Source organism: Bubalus kerabau, chromosome 2, assembly GCF_029407905.1.
Source record: "Bubalus kerabau isolate K-KA32 ecotype Philippines breed swamp buffalo chromosome 2, PCC_UOA_SB_1v2, whole genome shotgun sequence".
NCBI classification, from domain to species: domain Eukaryota; kingdom Metazoa; phylum Chordata; class Mammalia; order Artiodactyla; family Bovidae; genus Bubalus; species Bubalus kerabau.
The window spans coordinates 117,878,918-117,896,873 of NC_073625.1; the positions used below are offsets into that span (position 1 = coordinate 117,878,918).

The following is a 17,956-nucleotide window of genomic DNA, read 5'->3' on the forward strand; positions in this document are numbered from 1 at the left end:
AATCAATGAGACGCACGGAAAACTGCAGCCCCGCAGGTGGTGTCGGTCACCAGAAAGGGCCCAACTCTTCTCCACTATGACGCCCGAGTGCACGGCGCACAACCAGTACTTCTAAAGCTGAGCGAATTGGGCTATGAAGCTTTGCTTCATCCTCCATGTTCACCTGACCTTTTGGCAACCAGCTACCACTTCTTCAAGCATCTCGACAACTTCTTGCAAGGAACAATGCGTCCACAACCAGCAGGAGGCAGAAAACGCCTTCCAAGGGTTTGCCGAGTCCCTAAGCATGGATGTTATGCTACAGGAATAAACAAACTCATTTCTCATCGACAAAAATGCATTGATTGCAATGGTTTCTATTTTGATTAATAAATATGTGTTTGAGTCTAGTTAAAATGATTTAAAATTCGGAGTCCAAAACCATAATTACTTTTGCACCAACCTAATGTAACAGGCAATAAGCACATAAAAGATGCTCGAGATCATTAGCCATTAGAGAAATGCAAACCGAAGGCACGCTTAAATACCTCTTCACACCCATTAGGGTGGCTATTACAAAAAAGAAAAATAAAGCAAGTGTTGAAAAGGATATGGAGAAATTGGAACCTTTGTGCATTGTTAGAAAGGAATGTAAAATAGTGCCACCTCTGTTGAAAACAGCATGGCAGTTCCTTAAAAAATTAAAGATGACGTTACCATGTGATCCAGCAATTCCATTTCTGGGTATATATACAAAAGAATCGAAAGCAGGGACTTGAAATGTTACTTGCACACTCATATACACAGCCGCATTAAAAAGGTGGAAGCAACCCATGTCCATAGACAGAAGAATATATAAACAAAATGTGGTAGAGAGGTTATTGGAATAAATAAATAAATAAATGTGGAATATTTATTTAACCTTAAAAAGGAATGAAATTCTGACACACACGACGTGGATGAACCTTGAAGATATCATGCTATGTGAATTATGAAATAAGCCAGGCACAAAAGGACAGATGATTCCTCTTATATGAGATACTCAGAGAAGTCAAACTCACAGAGACAGAAAGTAGAAGGATTGTTGCCAGGGGCTGGGGGCAGGGGCTGTGGAGGAATGGGGGGCGGGGGCGGTTAGTGTTTCACATATAGAGTTTCAGTTGGGGAAAAGGAAAAAGTTCTGGAGGTGGATGGTGGTGATGGTTGCAGAACAGCATGCAGGTACTTATTGCCACAGAACTGTACACTTAAAAATAGTAAACTTTTATGTTATGTGTATTTTTTCACAATAAAAAATGTGAAATTACCTAAGAGGAGATTCTGCAAAGCAGATGCATTTCAACTACAGCAACCTCCACCCCACCCGCAGTGGGTCCTTCTTAGGACCCGACCTAAGGTTGGGGGAGGGAGGAGGCCTAACTCTTTATAAGTTCTTTAGCCTTTAGTGGAGATGGAAATGGGAAGAAAAGAGGAAGGGCTTCAAAAATTGGAGTCCTAAGACACCTCTGGGTGAGGACATCTCCTGTCATCCTTTCCTGGTAGGAGTCAGCACTCTGTCCTTTCACAAGAGGAAAAGTCTGGAAGTGGGTGTGCAAGCTTACACGTGGGTACACGCATGTATCATGTGTTGGTGGGTGTGTGCACATGCACTGATGCAGGGGGCTGTCTCTTACTGAAAGAAATACATTAATCAAACCATCCCCCAAGCTTAGTAGCTGGGCCCGGTGGCCCCTGTCAGCCTGCATGTCCCTTCTTCCTAGTCACACCTACTCTCTGCTGTGGGACCAGAGACTCTTCATCCAGGAACACTGATGGCATAGATCTGCAGGCAGAAACTCTCTCAGCCCTTGGTAGCCCCTCAAAAGGAGGGACTTCCTGCCCTGAAGCTCAGTTCAGCAGCCAGTGGCTGACAAGCTTTGCTGTGAAATTCTGTCCTTTCAAAGATAAGCTCACATCTCTAACCTGAGCAGGGCCAGCACTTCTGTTATCAGTGAGGATCCCATGCACCCACAAATGCTGACCCAGGCTTCCTGCCCTGGGTCGGGGCCCGCCTGACCAGGAGCTCTGAGATGATTATGGAGATCTGAGTGCTGGAGATAAGGGCAATTGCACCTGGACTTTGGCTGGGGTGTTCTGGAGGCTGCGGCAGGTACACCAGCTTGCCACCACGATGCCCTGGCGGTGGCTGTGCCTGGGTTCAAATCCCAGCGAGTTCCTCCATTCTCATGGCCTCACTTGCCTCTCCTGTAGAATGGGAGTGAAACTAATAGCTCCCCAGAAGGGATGTCAGGAGGGAGAGATGAGGTAACGATGAATGTTGGGGACTGAATGGACAAAATGCAGCATCCTTGAAAGACGCCGCACTGCCACTTCAGTTGCAGTCCATGATGAGTGAAGCCAGTCTAGGAACCCTAGGGCAGATGGAACTGAGAGGGGGCAAGAAAGTGGAGGGGAGAAAGGAAGGAGGGTGGGGGAGCCGGGATGGGGTATGAGTGCACTCCGGAGCAACGGGCCTTGGGAGAGCCACCTTCCCCCCAGCTGCGCCCAAGCTCTGAGCCACGCCCCGTCTATCTGTGCATCACACTGTCTGGATCCGTGCCTCTGCCCCTTCGTGAGGGAAGGTAATCAGAGAGTCAGAGCACATCTTGGGGCTCGGGGAGTGCTGCCCAGATGGCCTGATCTGGGGGCACATCTCACCCAAACATTGTCCACCTTGATTGTTCGGCACTGGTGGGGGTGCGGCAGAGAGAGCGTGGGGCATTCTCTGCCCAACCCTGACCAACAAAGTAAGAGCAAACTGTCATGTGTAGGATGATCTCCTCCCAAATTCACCTGCTGAAGTCCTAACTCCAGTACTTCAGAATGCCTCTGGATGAGGATATTTCCTGTCATCCTCTCCGGAGGAAAGGCCTGGAAATGGGTGTATATGCTTACACACAGGTACACATATCCATCGTGTATGTGTGCATGCATGCACACTCACTGACACAGAAAGGCTATCTCTTACTGAAAGAAATAATTTATTCAAACCATCCCCTGAGCTTAGCGGCTGGGGCACGTGGCCCCTCAGCCTGCCTGTCCCTCTGGCATGACCTTATTTGAACATAGGGTTGTTGTAGATAGAATTAGTTAAGATGAGGTCATGAAGATGGGTCTTAATCCAATATGACTGATATCCTTGTAAAAAGGGGAGATTTGGATATAGAGACACAAGCATACATGTGAAGATACAGGCCAAGATTGGGGCGATCTACAAGACAAGGAATCAATCTACTGACATCTTGACCTTGGACTTCTAGCCTCCAAAACTGAGACAATACATTTTTGTTGTTTAAGCTGCTCAGCAAACTATATACACATCTGGGAAAGGAGCCAGCCTCATGCCTAGGAATAGACACTGGCCAACCCTAATGCCAGCAGTAATCCTTTCGTTGTCAGCTCCATAGTCTGGGAGTTGCTAGAGACTCCTCCAGGAGAGGTCCACTTCCAGAATGCAAAACTAGCATCTTATCTCTCTTGCCCATTCATTCATTCTTTTAGCTAACACCTTATTAGGCTGTAGCTATGTTCCAGATTGAGCTTGGCCTTGGGACTGCAGTAGACAGAGGGCAGGCTTGGTCTCTACCCTTGAATAACTGGGTCTGGGGATAGATCTTTCCCAAACACAAACTGTTAATTGAGGAGGGGAGAGAAGAGCCTGGGAGAACATGGCAAGCAGACTTCTGGTCTGTTCCTCCCTGTCAGCCTTCCCTGTACAGCTGCCAGGCTTTGGGGCACAGGGATCTGGGTTCCCAGGACAGCCTCTCATGGGTAGAGAGGGCCACACCCCACCCTCAAGTGGAAACACACTATGTCCAAGGAATGTGGGGTTTCTGGCTGTCAAAGATAATCTTTTGCTGGGGTTGATGCTGCTGCAGAACACAGCTAGCACTTGTGGTTTGCAGTATGTGTTACAATCGTTTCTCTCCAGCAGGCCTCGGAGTCCTGGAGCAATGCAGGAATAACAACGAGGATGGCCCTCATTTACAGCTCTGTGAACTGAGCTTCCCAGAGTCCTCTGGGCAGGGCTCTGTGGGGAACATGGAGCCAAACTCTAGGTTGCCTGCTTGGTGCCCAGTGCCAGCGGCCCTGCTTGGACTTGAGCTGTGAGAAGAGGTGAGACGTGGACTCCTCCAACCAGGCTCAGAGTAGGGAGCCTACAGAGCAGTGCAGACCCCCGGTGGGCTCAGCCTCCTCAGCTGTCTGGCAGCCTGCAGACCGGCAGGCAGCTTGCAGAGGTCAAGTTCACCATGTTCTCCTCTTACTCCAGAAAACATTCAGAAGATGCACATTATCCACAAGCTACTGAACAAGGGTTCAGTTTATCAGTGTGGCCTTATCATGTAGTGGCTCTGGGCTCCAATCCTGACTTATTAGCTGAGTGACCTTGGGCCAGTTACTTATCATCACCAAGCTTCAAGTGCTTCATCTGTAAAATGTGGCTGTAATACCATACACCTGCTTTTGAGGGTTGTTTTGAGAGGTAAGCTATATAACTTACAGAAAGTGTCTGGTACAATGCCCAGCACAGTAAGCACACTCTTTAATCATTAGACATTCACATGAGTATTGAGATTAAGATATTGGCTTTGCATGCTCTTGGACTGGAAGAATTAATATTGTTGAAATGGCCATACTACCCAAAGCAATCTACAGGTTTAATGTGATCCTTATCAAATTACTTATGACATTTTTCACAGAACTAGAACAAATAATCCTAAAATTTATATGGAACCATAAAAGACCCAGAATTGCCAAAGCAAATTGCCAAAGACAATACTACAAAGCTGCAGGAATCAGAACAGCTTGGTATTGGCACAAAACCAGACATATAGGTCATTGGAACACAATAGAGAGCCCAGGAATAAACCCACACACCTCTGGGCAATTAATGTTCTACAAAAGAGGCAAGAATATATAATGGAGAAAAGATAGTCTCTTCAGCAAGTGGTGTTAGGAAAGTTGGGATGGCCACATGTAAGTCAATGAAGTTTGAACACATCCTCACACCAGACACAAAAATAAACTCAAAGTGGCTTAAAGACTTAAACATAAGACCTGACACCATGAAACTCCTAGAAGGGAACAAAGGTAAAACATTCTCTGACATAAAAAGTACCAATGTTTTCTTAAGTCAGTCTCCCAAGTCAATAGAGATAAAAACAAAAAGAAACAAATGGGACCTAGTCAAACTTACAATCTTCTGTACAGCAAAGGAAGATGAAACGAAAAGACAAACTACAGACTGGGAGAAAATATTTGCAAATGATGCAACTGACAAGGGCTTAATTTCCAAAATATACAAATAGTGCATACAACTAATTAACAAAAAACACAAATAACCCAATAGAAAAATGGGCAAAAGATCTAAACAGACATTTTTCCAAAGAAGAAACACAGATGACCAACTGGCACTTGAAAAGATGCTCAACATCGCTTTAGAGAAATGCAAATCAAAACTACAATGAGGTACCACCTCACACCAGTCAGAACTACCGTTGCTGTTCAGTTGCTAAGTTTTGTCCGACTCTTTGCAACCCCATGAACTAGAGCGTGCCAAGCTTCTATGTCCATCACTATCTCCCTGAGTTTGCTTAAACTCATGTCCATTGAATCAGTGATGCAATCCAACCATCTCATCATCTGGCACCGCCTTCTCCTTTTGCCCTCAATTTTTCCCAGCATCAAGGTCTTTTCCAGTGAGTCAGCTCTTCACATCAGGTGGCCAAAGCACTGGAGATTCAGCTTTAGCATCAGTCCTTCCAATGAATATCCAGGGTTGATTTCCTTTAGGGTTGACTGGTTTGATCTCCTTGATGTCCAAGGGACTTTCAAGAGTCTTCTCCAGCACCACAGGTACAAAGCATCAATTCTTTGGCACTCAACCTTCTTTGTGGTCCAACTCTCACATCCATACATGACTACTGGAAAAACCATAGCTTTGACAGTCAGAATGGCCAACATTAAAAGTCTACAAATAATAAATGTTGGAGAGGGTGTGGAGAAAAAGGGAACTCTCCTACACTGTTGCTGGAAATGTAAATTGGTGCAGCCATTTTGGAAAACAGTACAGAGGTTCTTTAAAAACCTATGATCCAGCTATCTCACTCCTGGGAATATACACAGACAAAACTATAATTCAAAAAGATACATGCACCCTGATGTTCATAGCAGCACCATTTACGATAGCCAAGACATGGACACAATCTAAATGTCCACTGACAAATGTATGGATAAAGAGCATGTGGTATATGAATACAATGGAATATTACTCAGCCATCAAGAAGAATGAAATAATGCCATCTGCAGCAACATGAATAGATCTAGAGATTATCATACTAAATGAAGTCAGTCAGAAATAGACAAATGCCATATGCTATCCCTTATATGTGGAATCTAAAATATGACACAAATCAACATATCTATGAAATAGACTCACAGACAGAAAACAGACTTGTAATTGCTAGAAGGGAGGTAGTTGGGTTAGGGAAGAATTGGGAATTTGGGATTAGCAGATGCAAACGCTAGCATATACCGGATGGATAAACAAGATCTTGCTGAATAGCACAAGGAACCATATTCAATAGTCTGTGATAAAATGTAATGGAAAAGAATATATATAAAGAACTGAGTCATACACAACAGACATGAACACATTTAAATCAACTATACTTCAATAAAATTAAAAAAAAATACGTGGGCTTTGACCATCTGGATTTGAATTCAACTCCATCATTTACTGGCTGTGTGATCTCAGGCAAGTTTCTTCCCCACTCTGTGGTGGAAGCTGTGGTCCGCTGCCCCAAGCCCCTTTAAGACTGAGGCTCTCAATCCCGAGCTGCTGGCAATGTTAGTGGCTGATGGGTCGCAGTTGCGCTTCTCTCCAGGACTCCTCAGTGGAAGAAAGTCAACTTGCTCAAGGTCACACGTTCCCTCCCCTCACTCCTCAAACCTGCCTCCCCTGGAGGGTTGAGGAAGGCATATAAAGGCCTGGCCCTCTTGCTGCACAGCAGGATAATCCTGAAGGGACACTGGAGCTCCTTGTGGGGCCAGCTGGGATCTCCCTTGCTACAGCATTGTATTTCAACTCCTCTCCGCCCATTTCATTAATCCTCACCCCCTTGTAGGTACTGTTCCTGAGAGCTCTCCTCAATAAATCTGCACACACACCCGTCTCAACCCAACCTGTGACAGTGAATAGTGATGCCAGGAGACAGGCTAGGAATAGACTTCAAAATGGGATCTTGGTGCTGGATCGTGGTCTAGCAGGCAATAAGGACCTCAGGCACATAGTTGTAGCACATTGTTAAAATTTTCCCAGGTGGTGACCTGGGCTGGGAGTCTTCCGGGAGGCAGCGCATAGGTTTGTGCTGGTTACTGTGCACTGCGTCCTGTGGGCTGAGAACCAGGCTCTGAGTGTGAGCCTGGAGCCACATTCCCATCAGCAGAAAGTGCTGCCCTTGTAGGCCTTGTTTTCCTCGGAGGTGAGGGCATGCGAGACACCGACTGGACAAGCTGATTTACTGGGATTTCTTCAGCTCTCGGATTCTTCGCAAGTGAACTAGTGATGGAAGTGGGTCGGAGCTGACGGGAGCAATGGGAGTGCCGTGGAGACAAGAGTGTGAATATGCGAGGTGGTGGGGGGTGGCGGGGTCTGCAGGGGATTTTGTGTGTCCCACCTTCCCTGAAGTGGCCAGGCTGATCTTGGGCTCAGGCCCCTAGCCCTCCCCCAGGCCCATGGGTTCTAATTCTGACCTCAGTGAGCTTGGATTTTTGTCCACTTCTCTCAGGAAGAGCTTGGCTTCATAGATTTCTCTTTCTTCCTCCCACATCTGTCCACAGCCTGGCAGGAAGGTGTGGGCTCAGGATCACTCAGTTACAGAAATAGGAGAGGTCAGACCCATGTCGTGGGGTCTGGTGCATGGGGCCTTGAGTTTGTGCTCATGCACTGGCCTGGGCAGGCGGGACCTACTCCATCCCCTCTCCATCCCCTCCAGGAGACACATGAGCACTTGACTCACCATTGTTGCCTCCCCACCAGCCCATGAGGCAGACACTCAGGGAAGAAATGGAGGCTCTGAAGGGTTCACTGTCTTCTCAAAGGTTCCATGGCTCATGGAAGAGCCACTTCCCTCCAGCACAGAGTAGCTCCAAGCCCAGTCCTCCTACTGGCCTGCTCTGCTCCTCACTGGGACAGACTCAGAACTGTTTGGCAAGAGATGACAGGATGTGAAACATCAGGACTGTGATCGGGACAGTGGAAGGTTTTAGGTTTTGCTTGTTTATTTATTCATTCCCCAATGAAAATTAGTCATATAGAATGCTTTAAAATTCAAAATTTAAATTTAAAGAAAAAAAAAGGTAAAGTAAAAATTACCCTTAAATTCTACCAACTGGAGACAGTTACTGTTAACAGTTTGGTGAACAGATTTCCAGACAGCTCCTTGTGTGTGTGTGATATTTTATGATAATGGGATCATCAACTGTTTCATAACCAACTCTTTTTACTCAACAATATGTCATGGAAATCTTTCCACATGGGTAAATATAGCTCTGTCCTTCATTTTCTGGCTGCAGACCATCCATTGTATTTCACTGCAAGTGAAAATATGCATTATCTTGCATTTATCCAACCCTGGGCATTTAGGTTGTTTGCAAGATTTTGCTGTCACAGAGACTCTCTGATGAACATTACCACACCTCTACCTTGGCCATTTGTCCACCTGCGGTCTCCAGGCACATTCTAGCATGCTGATCTGAGGGAAAATTCCCACAGCAGTGGTGCCTACTCAGCTGCCTCATTCCAGTCACAGAGTTTTGTTTTCCAGGGGCTCCTCCACATTCTCTCATGGCAGCTCAGCAGACACACACTCAGGGATGCAGCTTTTTTTTCTCTTGGGCAGCTCTGGGTGGGAGGCAGGGTGGGCTTTGACCCCAACCTGTGAAATTTCCAAGTCCAAATCCAAAGACACAACCAGGCCACATGAATCAGCCCTAGAGAGGTTGGTGGGGCTTGAGGGTGGCCTGCAACTCAGCCAGGGGCTTGACTGTGCCCTCTAAGATGCCAAAGGGCCAGGTGAGGCTTAAAGACCTTGGGCCAAAGGCTGCCAGTGGGCCATGATGGAAGCCTGGGCTTGGTACCCCACTGATTCATTTATCGACCTGCGCTTTTATCTAGTAAGGTAGGTCTGTGGTAGGGCTGGTAAGCAGAACCAAGGAAGGGAAGATTTCACAGTTGGTAGGGGAGAGCCCAGAGAAGGCAATGGCACCCCACTCCAGTACTCTTGCCTGGAAAATCCCATGACGGAGGAGCCTGGTAGGCTGCAGTCCATGGGGTTGCTAAGCATTGGACACGACTGAGAGACTTCACTTTCACTTTTCACTTTCATGCATTGGAGAAGGAAATGGCAACCCACTCCAGTGTTCTTGCCTGGAGAATCCCAGGGACAGGGGAGCCTGGCGGGCTGCCATCTATGGGGTTGTGCAGAGTTGGACACGACTGAAGCGACTTAGCAGAAGCAGCAGCAGCAGGGGAGAGCCCACAGGCCGGAGGGCTAACTGCCAATTGTCACGCACTTGAGGGAAGCAAGGTGTGGGGGTTGGAGGGTTTTGGATGGTAGTTACTTCGTTAGCAGACTTTAGTCTATACCTTAGCCAGCTAAGGCTTATTTTTTCAAAAAACAAAATGGCCTTCCCTGGTGGTCCAGTGGTTAAGAATCCACCTGCAAATGCAGTGGACATGGGTTAGATCTCTGGCCTGGGAAGATTCCGCATGCTGCAGGACAACTGAGCCCTCATGCCACAACTAGAGAAGCCCACCTGCCCTAGAGCCCGTGCTCCACAGCAAGAGAAGCCTGTGTTGCAACAAGACAGTGACCCCTGCTCACCACAACTAGAGAAAAGCCCACATGGCAACGAGGACCCAGTGCAGCCAAACATAAATAAATGGAAACTTAAAACGAAGTCAGGGCAACTTTCATTGTTATGAATACACTCCCTCAACACTCATACAGAGCTTTTTGCCAAGGGGAGAGACACAGGTGAACCTATTTCACCATTTTCAAAGGCAAGGTTTCCTCTGCGCCCTTCAAGTGTGTCCCAAGGTCATGGGTTGGCTTGCTGGGGTACAATGACTCTATCAGGGGCTGGGTTTGAGGTCTGGAGGAGGCCTGCTAAAGAGGGTGAGAAGGGAGTGGGGGAGAGGACAGCAGAGTCCCAGAGTCTTGGCGGTGAGATCCTATCTATGAGTCATCCAGGTTGTTTCCATGGAGATGACCATCCCTGAGCAGACACCCACCAGACTGATCATGACCTTGACTGTCATGATTGCCAGTTAGTGCCTCCTCCCAGGAGATGGTCTTCAAAAGTGCTTTCGGGGAAAAACATACAACCAAGAATACTCTACCCAGCAAGGCTCTTTTTCAGATACCGGGGAAAAATCAAAGGCTTTACAGACAAGCAAAAGCTAAGAGAATTTGGTACCACTAAACCAGCTTTACAACAAATGCTAAGGGAACTTCCCTAGATGGAAAAGACAACAACTAGAAGCCAGAAAATTACGAATGGGAAAGCTCACCTGTAAAGGCAAACATAAAGGTAGGAAATCATCCACAGAAAATTACGATATCAAACCCAGAAATTGTGAGAAGAGAACAGTACAAATATTGGAATATTGCAGAATATTGGAAATGCATTTGAAATGAAGAGAACAGCAACTTGAAACAATCTTGTGTATATACATAGACTGATATATCAAAACCTCATGGCTACTGTAAACTGAAACATCCTGTTACGAAAATCAAAGTTACCACAAAAAAGAAAATTATAGGTCAATATCACTGATAAACATGGATGCAAAAATCCTCAACAAGATACTAGCAAACCCAAATCCAGTAATACATTAAAAGGATCATACACCATGATCAGATGGGAAGAAAACCATAATTTGAAAAGATACATGCATCCCAATGTTCTTTGCAGCACTATTTACCATAGTAAGACATGGCAGCAATGTAAATACCCATTGACAGACGAATGAATAAGGAAGATGTGGTACATATATATACAATGGAATATTAATCATAAAGAAATAATCGCTGCCTTTTGCAGCAATATGGATGCAACTAGAGATCATCATACTAAGTAAACTAAGTCAGAGAAAAGACAAATATCATATATCACTTATATGTGCTGTGCTTAGTCTCTCAGTCATGTCCGACTCTTGCGACCCCATAGTCTGTAGCCTGCCAGGCTCCTCTGTCCATGGGATTCTCTAGGCAAGAATGCTGGAGTGGGTTGCCATTTTCTTCTCCAGGGGATCTTCCTGACCCAGGAATCAAACCTGAGTCTCCTGCATTGCAGGCAGATTCTTTACTGACTGACCTACGAGGGAAGCCCTTGTAGCTTATATATGGAATCTAAAAACAATGATACATATGACTTATTTGTAAAACAGAATCAGACTCACAGACTTCAAAAAATAAACTCACGGTTACCAAAGGGGAAAAGTGGAGGGAGCGATAAATCAAGAGTTTGGGATTAACATATACACACTACTATACATAAAATAATCAGCAAGGACCTACTGTATAGCACAAGGACTTCTACTCAATATTCTGTAATAACCTATATGGGAAAAGAATCTGAAAGAGTAGATAAATGTATAACTGAATCACTTCGCTGTATCCTGAAATATGACATAGTATATCAATAATACTCCAGTAAAAATTAAAAGAGCTCTTGCTGTATTCTTCCTCTTGCTAAGACAGTAGGGCCCCACCCCTGCTTACTCAGGAAGCTGACAGAGGCAGCAGGTGCTGTTAGGGATCCATTTCAGGACAGGGCTGAGGCTGGGCCAGGGTGGAGGATGATCAGGCTCCTAGCAGCCTCTATCCATTTCCTGACCTTTAATCACAGTACTCTGATTTTCCCCTTCCTCCCCCAGTCTTGGGCTTCCCCAGTGGTGCAGTGGTAAAGAGTTCTCCTGCCAATGCAGGAGACACAAGAGACTAAAATTCAATCCCTGGGTAGGAAGATCCTCTGGAGGAGGGAATGGCAACCCATTCCAGTATTCTTGCCTGGAAAATTCCATGGATAGAAACGCTGGCAGGCTACAGTCCATGGGATCGCAAAGAGTCAGACACGACTAAGCACACAGCACACATACCCCCATTCTTAGACCTTGTACTTTTGGGGGATGGCTCTACCAATCCATATGTCGCAGAGGACAACTTAGGACCCGGCTGACACCAATCAGAAGGGTCTCAGACTTCTCTCCTGCCACGGCACCATGCCCCATCCTCCCCGATGCAGCGGGAAGTCCAGCTGGCACCACCTGATGACAGGGGCCGTGGGACGGGCACAGGTCTGCACAGCTGCTCCGGAGCTCCGTTCAGAGACAAACGCTAACCACTCTCTGAGGACACGCAAAGGCTTATGACAGCTGGACTGAATTATTGCTGACCCCTCTGATTCTGTGCTTCAGCTAAACATTGTATTCCTCACGGTGCCACCTATTCCTAAGGTCACCTCCTGCCTTATCACTGAAATCCCCCCTGAAGCCCAGCCCTGGAAGTCTCAGGTGACACCAACTCTGATTCTTGATTTGAGCCACAGAAGGTCATACAGAGACCCTGGAGACCCACAGATGAAGTTTATTCCCACAGATGAAGACACAAGAACCCAATGACTTTCCCTGAATCACACAGCCTATTAAAAAACCAGGACAAGTCCCCCAAACCCAACTCGTGCCCTTCCCACTGTTAGCACTGTATACCTCATGCGTACATTCAGCTCAAACAATGGATTAGAAAATCAAATTAGAACAGTCTGGCCTGGGCGCTGCTGCTCACTCGATTGCAGCACCTCCCTCTTTTTGCTCTGCTCACCACGTGCTCATCCAGTGCTTGGTGCCTCGCACAGCAAGACTCTTGTGTCTGCTTTCTGGGCCCAAGAAGAGAGAAAGTGCAGGGCTACGATAGCCCGAGTGGCTCCTGTGAAAGCGCCTTCCTGAAATCCCTCCTCTGTAACTTCGACTTGTTTCATCAGCCGGGCCTGTGTTCCCTGGCCATTCAGAGTGAAGAGTTTCAGCTGAACTTGCTGACATTCTGCAGCAAACCAAGGTGTGCCAGGGAGGAAGACGTGGGAGGGGATGGTGGATGCCACAGGCAGAGTCTGCCATGAATCTGCCTGGATGGGGATTTTGGCGACTAGTTCTCCGCCGGCAAGTTGCCAGGCCCTTCTCTTCATCCCCCAGTGTCCCAAAGGGGGGCCACAGTAGACAATGCAAAATGGAGTTGAGGGTTTCTGGGCATGTCAGAAACTAGAAAAGTGGAAGAGGGTTATCCTGACCACATGTGCTCCTCATGCTCATCTTTGAGAGCTCTCCCTCTCCTGAAAGCCCTACTCAGAAATGCTTGGTGGGGAACCCAGGGGCAGCGGGAACCAAGAGCCATGTTACGTGGGAGGCCAAAGTCAGGATGCTGCCCTCACCCTCAGCTACCTTGCTGGGACCCCTTGGCTGGGCTCTTCAGCATCATCCTGCACCTCCCTCCCCTCCGCCATAGAGCACGGAGCGTGGTCACAGGCCGCCCCTCCTTCCAGGCTGGTGCAGCTCCCTCCATGAGGGCCTCCTAACTATGCGCCTTTCTCACCAGGCCCCCACCCCACCGGGGCAGCCCTTGTCACGCTCTCACCGTCTTTCACAGTCCTCTCCAAATCGAAGTGGCCTGAGGAGCAGCATCAGAAATGCTCATTCTTGGGCCCCACCCCTGCCCCACAGAGTCAGAGATGCTCAGGGTGGGGCCAGCGCTCCGGGTGGTTTCTGGTAAATGGTCCAGGTTGAGAATCACTAACATGTAATGACTTTCAGGTTGTGAAACAGCTTCTAGGCTGTTTGTGCCAACCCTAAGGCAGCTGGGGAGGCAGAAATAAAAAGAGCCCACCTGGCCCCTTTGTGCTCAGCACCAACCAGGGAATAATCCTGGGAAGACGGAGACTGTTGAGTCTAAGAAGAATTGTTTGGGCTTGGAGCTACAGAGGGCCCATCCAAATCTCCATTTTGTAGAGTTGGGGACTGAGGTTGAGACAGGAGAAAGCATTTCCCTGGGGTGAACACCAAAAGCTGAACTACAGTTCAAATTTCTTCAGCCCTAGGTTTATGTTTCTCCCCAAATTGAAACATCTTTAAAAAATTATAGCATGTATACCTACTGTGTGAACCTTTGTAGGTCGTGGTCCTAAGGAAGCCATCCTCATTGCAAACCTGTAAAGAAAGCCCTGGGGAGGAGTCTGGAGGTGGGGTGGTGTTTCCTCCTCAGTGTGCTGAGAAGCCAGGAGGACCGTCCGTCCTTGTTGGGGGGTCACTCATTTTCTCACTGTCCCTTCTTCCACACACTAGCCCAGTGGCCTCACCAAATGAGCCCAAGGACAGGGGCAGTGGGCTTTAACTGAACTTGTGTCTTCTGGAGCCCTGAAAAGAGCTGTGCACACAGCAGTCTGGTGCAACCGTCTGCAGCACCCAGACAGTTTCTACCACACGGCTACAAATTTGAAACTTACAAATCAAGCTAACAAACTTAAAGGTGTCCTGTCCTCCTACTTTGACAAATAAACCTTTATATAGACTTGGCTGACTGAAATCTGAGGTTCAGAGGGAACAGGCTCCACCCCATAGCTCTTCTTACCCAGGCTCCATCCCGTTCTTTGAGGACCTGTTCATCAAGCTCTAGCCACACCTCCCTGCAAAGGGCCATCTTTTGACTACCCCTTGGAGGCAGGACCTGGAGAAGAGGCCATCCAGACCCTGGAAGCTGGGATAAGAATTTCAGGAGCATGTCTAAAAAATGGGGTCTGGGCTTCAGGTGAACATGTCCTCTTTCCCCATGACTCCTCCAGCTGTTGGGTGCAGTGGTCAGAGAAGGGCTCACTTCTCAAAATGCAGTCCCAGGACTGGCAATATGGACACCTCTTGGGTGCTGGTTAGAGCTGCAGCCTTGCTGCAGACCTACGGAGTCAGAACTGGCAGTCTAACAAGATCCCCAGGGATTCGTGTGCAGGTTTGCAGAGGTTTGTCCTAACTCATAAAGCTCAGGCCCAAGGTCCGTCTTACCCAGGTCTGCTGCTGCTGCTGCTAAGTCGCTTCAGTCGTGTCCGACTCTGTGCGACCCCAGAGACGGCAGCCCACTCGTCCCTGTGATTCTCCAGGCAAGAACACTGGAGTGGGTGCCATTTCCTTCTCCAATGCATGAAAGTGAAAAGTGAAAGTGAAGTCGCGCAGTCGTGTCCGACTCTTAGCGACCTCATGGACTGCAGCCTACCAGGCTCCTCCGTCCATGGGATTTTCCAGGCAGGAGTACTGGAGTGGTGTGCCGTTGCCTTCTCTAACCCAGGTCTAGGGGTACTAATAGTGGGTATTAATAAATATTTGCTCAACGAATGCCAAATGTCACCTAAACCAGCTGAGGTGAGTGGCTGCCTGGCTCACAATTCTTTAATCTCGTCTTTCTCTGGGGCCTCTGTGGCCAGAGGTGATTGGTCCAGCAGGAGTCACCTGACCCACTTTGGGTCCAGATTTCTCCCCCAGAAATCTGAAACTTAAGCCCCCAAATCCAGATCCCAGAGTAACAGCAGTAGCAATAGTTAATATCTCCTGCACCTGTTATATGCCAAGCACAGTGCTGAGTGTTTTACGTATAGTATAAATATCCTATCTTCACATCAATCTCATCAGGTGGGTATTATTATTCTGTTTGTTGGTTAGAGGAGGAGCTGTGGCTTGGATTTAAATAACTCCCCCAGGGGATTAGGGGAGGCAGGGACAGCATCAAGAGAGCTGATTGGCCAAACCCGAGCCATGTGGTACAGAGATGTTATCAACTTCTGCTGCCAGGACCCCAGACTTCCTGGCTTCATGGTGATTGGGTGCCGTGGGGAGCCAGGTCCCAGCTCTGTGGGGTGGCCGTGAGGAGGGATGGAGGAAGGGAGGGAGGGAAGAGGCAGGCTTGGGGAAGAATGAAGGGCGGGAGCCCTGGGAGAGGGGAGCACCAAGAACCTCCACTTCCCAAGTGAGTGTGGGGCACCAGCCAAGACCAGCCCACCTGCCACACTTCAGTAAGGCCAGAGAGTGCCCACTGTGAGGACTGACCCCTCCTTCCCTTCCTCCAGTGAGTTAGCAGCCAGCTTGCCAAAGGAATGGTGTGGGTGACTTATTTTGGAGACAAAGGGCAGGGGGTGGTGGAGAAGACTGCACTGCTCTGCACCTGGTCCCCAGAGGAACAGACGCCCAAGAGGCCGAGAGGAAGGAGTCAGGTGGGATGTTCTGGGATAGCTGAGGCCAGAGAACCAGTCCATATGGAGAAGGGAGTTGTGGGCCTTGCTGGATGGAGGCTTGGACTGGTTCCTGACTGAGGTTCTGAGTGGAATCTGTCATTCTGGGAGGCAGGGGGGTGACCTGGGGCTTGCAGACCTCTGACCACCTAAGAAGAAAAAAGTGAACCATCATCGGCAGTTTTCTATCAGAATCCAAGCCTCAGCCACTGCAGGTTGTTTGGCTTTATTTAAAAGAACAAACCAACATCTTTCATGAGTGCTAACACAGAGGTGGCTCCTTGCTGTCACCTGACAGAAGCCACCCAGCACTCAGGCAGGTCACACCCTTGAGGGACTCCAAGTACAGTGTCACAGCCTGGGCAGCACACTGGCCCAGGATGGCCACATGGTAATACACTCCTCACTACACAAATCTCCCTTTGAAAAAAAAAGAAAAAGAAATCAAACAATCAAGTCAGAGAAGAATTATTTTGCTCCTTCAGAGAAGAGGGTACATGCTTGGTAGCTGAGGCCGGCTCCTTCTGGCCTCTCACCGTGGGGTGGGGGCCAGGACTCCTCAGGATGGTGTGACCGTGGCCAGGACACGGCCAGTGGCCTCCTTCTCCGCTGAGGATGGAAGGGATCCATCCCAACGCCCACAGGTGGGGGCGAAGCACTGGGAGCCCAGCCTGTCATCAGCATCCCCGAGGCCCCCGCAGACGAAGATGCAAATAGCTCCAGGCCCACGCAGCTCCCAGCCTGCTGACGAAGGTGGCTTGCTCTCGTTTCTTTTTTTCACTTTTTTAAAGGGAGCAGATTTCAGAGTAAGAGCTGGCAGTTCGGGGAACTTTTTCCTGCTTTCCAAACAACCATGACGATAATGGAGACCCTCTCCTAGCACTTTCCACTGATTCGAAGGGGATGGGGAGGATGGAGCCTTCCTCTGAAATGAGTGGCCCTCGGGCCCAGTCAGAGGACATCTGGGACGTAGAGACCCTGTGCTCACACCAGAGGAGCTGGGACTCCCCTCAGCCCCTCGCTGGCCTGAGGCTCCTCTGACAAACAGAATGGCATCTCCCCATCCCCAGCTCTTCAGAGGCAACCCCCCACACACTTGAGCACCTGGAGATCACTGGGTAGCCCCGAAGGCTGAACCCTTTAATTTAGAGGAAACCACTGCTGCCAGAGGTACAGGAGCAGCTCCAGAGCAGTGGACATCACAGCAGAGCAGGAGAGGGTAAACTGTGATGGAGCCTAAGAGGAGGAAACTCAGGAGTGGGGATTCCTGCTGGCGGGGCTGAGCCTCAGGACAGAGCCTGGTGCAGCTGAACCACAAAAGGGCAGGGCACACAGATCACACCTTGTTCTGAGGCCTGCCCTTCTTACACAGACAGGTATTTAGGCAAGATTTTAGACCTCCAACCCTGCATCAAGCCCCCTACCTAGTAAAAATTCTGAGAAGCATTTCCGTTGCCCCAGGACTCTTGAGGACTTCATCCCTAGGGTCCAGCCCTGGCCTCCCCAGCCCAGCACAATTAGGGGTCCGGTAGTCCTGGCCATGCCAAGCCGCAGAAGACAAGGACAAAGGGCTGTGAGTGCCCAGAAGCTTTGCCTCCTTGGAGAGCCTGGC

At 48.5% G+C, this 17,956-nt stretch overlaps 1 protein-coding gene across 4 annotated transcripts in view; it reads right to left on the reverse strand.

The window, feature by feature from the left end:
• PIGZ (phosphatidylinositol glycan anchor biosynthesis class Z) overlaps nucleotides 1–13,524 on the reverse strand; it is a 57,305-nt gene extending 43,781 nt beyond the window's left edge. For 2 of the 4 annotated variants that reach the window (XM_055568583.1, XM_055568578.1), the window contains exon 1: nucleotides 12,906–13,522. The gene's annotated coding sequence lies outside the window, so the exon portion shown is untranslated. Of the gene's footprint in view, nucleotides 1–7,773; nucleotides 7,862–8,039; nucleotides 8,224–12,905 lie in introns of all 4 variants that reach the window. The other 2 variants (XM_055568575.1, XM_055568574.1) reach the window with 2 other exon arrangements.
• Between the last annotated feature and the right edge of the window lie 4,432 nt (nucleotides 13,525–17,956).